We start from the raw sequence: 3,464 nt of genomic DNA, 5'->3' as shown, positions 1-3,464 counted from the left end.
AGGCGTACGATGAATCTTCATTCACATTTACTTCTGCTTAGGCGAATTTAGGTAACATAATATATTAATATTATTTGATCTTACATCAGAAGAGACAATATAGTCAAAAGAAAATAAAAAATATTCACATTAAAACTATTTTGAATTTCACCAGTAGCGCGCCGAAACGGTTCTCGGAGCCTTGGTAAAAAGAACACTACGGAAGGACTAAGAGTCTGCACCCGCATAAAACTCGTAGTTTATACTAAAATATTCACCCGGATATTCATATTACACAACACTGACTTAAACAATATGAAAACGACTTATCTACTGACAATACAAAACATTCTTTAAAAAAAATAGAACATCAGCACATAAACCAGTAAACCGAATACATCCCGAAGACTCGAAAAGAGGATCTAGAAACCTCCCTGAATGTCTTCTTACCCGTATAATCCTCCGCAAAAACGTCCGTTATAAGATCCGATCCCAATCCGACGCACGGTCTTGATGGCGAGACAGACAGATCCATTAATTAGAGAGACTTATGGGTCGCCAGCTCGTGTCTCGCTGTGTCAGGTCTGCGTCCGGATGACGAGTAGTTTAAGAGTTAATCTAATGGAGCTAATATTTTAAAATTAGTGATGAGACTAGCAAAGTCCTCTGTTTAGTCAAGTCATGTGGATAAAGTTTTTTTTGAAGATTAATATTTTGTTTCCCTATAAAGTCTCATTTCTTCTGACTATATATAATATTGTTTAGCAAAATATGTGTCAGTATTTAACAGAGTAGAGAGGAAAGCCAGATTTCCTTTAGTCGTTTTTAATTACTGGCACGAGAGAGAGAGGGAGAAGAGAAGAGAAGAGAAGAGAAGAGAAGAGAAGAGAAGAGAAGAGAAGAGAAGAGAAGAGAAGGGAAGAAAAGAGAAGGGAAGAGAGAGTGAGAGAGAGAGAGAGAGAGAGAGAGAGAGAGAGAGAGAGAGAGAGAGAGAGAGAGAGAGAGAGAGAGAGAGAGAGAGAGAGAGAGAGAGTCTCTCTCTAAACTGAATTTTCAACTGTATTTTGATTTTGGTAACCGTGAATGAGTTAACATTTCATTAATTTTCATTGCGCGTGTGAGAGTCACCTCCCGTCTATCATCTGCTCGGGCCACATTTTCCTCCTTGTCAACCTTTCCTTAAGGTTAATTGGTAGTGTCAGTCATCAACCTACTGTCTCGCGTTTTGCTGTAATTTAAACTCCACTCTTGCCATGGGCGCGCGCGCGCGCGCACACACACACACACACACACACACACACACACACGCAATCAAACAAACAAATACACTAACAATCAAACACATATCACCCACATGCGATCAATATCTTAAACTTCCATTTTCCCATTTCCTTCTTCGCTTCCCCTCCCCCTCCCCCCTTCTTCCCTTCCTACTTCTCTTACCTCACCTCTATCCTCACCTGAGATTAGCTGATGCTGTTTCCTCATTCCCCTTTTCTTCCCCTTATCCTTCACACGTCGTTCATGACTCGCTTCAGTGTCCGCTCGGCCTCCCTGCGTGATGGACGTCGCTCACCCGTTAAATATCCTGCTGTATTCAAATGAACTTATTAAAGAGATCGATGAATATAAAGAGGAGATAAATCATAGCCGCTTATATACATATATAGAGATGAAGAAAAAACTGTATGTGTGCATGTATCAATTTTAAGAGGACGTCTAAATTCATTATTCTTTTTCTCTTTCAAGCATGTTGTCTTGGCGGCGGGGGGAAATATATATAAATATATATATCTCGCCCTCGTCTCCGTTTAGTTGACTCATTTTCCACTCCCCCGCCGTCACTACTCACAATTACGCTCATTTATAACTCATGTTACTCTTCCCTCACTCTTTCGTGTCGTATAAATAATCCACGGTTCATCCCCCTGTTTTGCTCGCTCTCTCGCGTTCTCCGCTTTTCTTTGTTTTTGTCTGTCTGGCTGACTGTCTGTCTTAGTCTCTGTCTCTGTCTGTCTTAGTCTCTCTGTCTCTTTCTTTGTCTTTGTCTCTCTCTTTCTCTCCTTCTACATATCTCTCTCTCTCTCCCAGTGGTATTTTTTGCTCACTGAAGCGACATCTGCACTATCTCAACGTCGCTTCCTCCTTGAAACAATAATCTTCTCACCTTTCGTTTGTCTTTTTTCCAATCTTTCCCTTCGCCGTGCTTCAACCTCCTCTCCCCCCCCTTCCCCCAACCCATCCTTTCTCCTGTGGCCTTCCACGCACACACACACAAACACACCTGCTCCCCCTCTCTCCCCCTCCCCGTTCCTCCTGCTCCCCCTCCCCGTTCCTCCTGCTCCTCCTCCTCCGGCTGACGAGTGTGGTGAGGAGCTGTTGACGGCCGGTGGTGTTTCTGACGTGACGCCGCCAGTTGTGCTGCTCCTGGGGGGCCCGCGTCCCGACCCTTGCACCCTTCCTGTTGGCCGCGACCTCGCCCTCGCTGTTCTCTGCTGCGGGAACACGGCTGGCCTGACTCTCCCTCTCTCTCGATGCGTCACTTTGATGGAGCACCGTATCACATCAGCGAATGAAATGTTATGAGGGATATGATTCTCCAGGAGAATAATGCAAGGATACGGATGTTATTATCATTTTTTTTTTACTTTTTTATATCTTTTACAGGCTAGGAAGATCGTGTTCACAGACAGAAAAAAAGAAAGAAATTGTGCAGTTGTAAGGTAAGGCAGTAAGTCTCTTATTGATGGATGTTTGCATAAGTTCACAGATGAGAGTGACTGTATCTAAATTATGTGCACGGGGTGTGTTGTGCGGGGCGGCGGGGGGTGTGTGGAGGGCTGGGGTTAAGTGTAATGGCTCACAGCGGGGGGGCTTCACCGGTCGAACCCCCCCCTCTCTCCCCTCCCCCCACCTCCCACCCCCTACCTTTCCACCCCCGAGACTACCAGGACCACCAAAAGCCTCTGCCACCGGACTCGTCCCTTCGACCAGAGAGATCTTCGTCCATTATATCTTTCTCGGAGACCGGACCTGATCTTTCTCTTTTTTTTCTCCCTCGTCCGCCGCGGGAGACGGTGTGCGAAGTCTCTCCGCTGGGCTTTGTGAGCTAGAAGGAGGACCTCTCACTTGCACAGTGCTGCTTGGCGTAACGTCTATATCTTGTTTCCGTGTTATCTTTTTTTATAATTCGTTTCAGTTCTGATATAAACTTGCCATTCACATACATACTTTTGTGATACCTTCTTTCTCCACCTTCTGAGATGATATTACGGAGCAGCTGTTTCCAACGACGAGAATCTGGTCGACAGTAGCGACGTCTCCTCAAGGGTCGCCGTGATGGGCCTTCATAACATTCTTCAGGTTCCAGAAACGCCAAGACGTGGAGCCAACGCTACCGAGACTTTTGCTCTCCTTCAAGGTGCGTTTGCTGAACACGGCCGATCAATCATTACAGCTGAGGTTAATTCGCTGTTTGCATGCTT

The sequence above is a fragment of the Penaeus monodon genome, chromosome 4 (assembly GCF_015228065.2).
Source record: "Penaeus monodon isolate SGIC_2016 chromosome 4, NSTDA_Pmon_1, whole genome shotgun sequence".
Lineage (NCBI taxonomy): Eukaryota > Metazoa > Arthropoda > Malacostraca > Decapoda > Penaeidae > Penaeus > Penaeus monodon.
Note: the sequence above shows the minus strand (reverse complement) of the source record.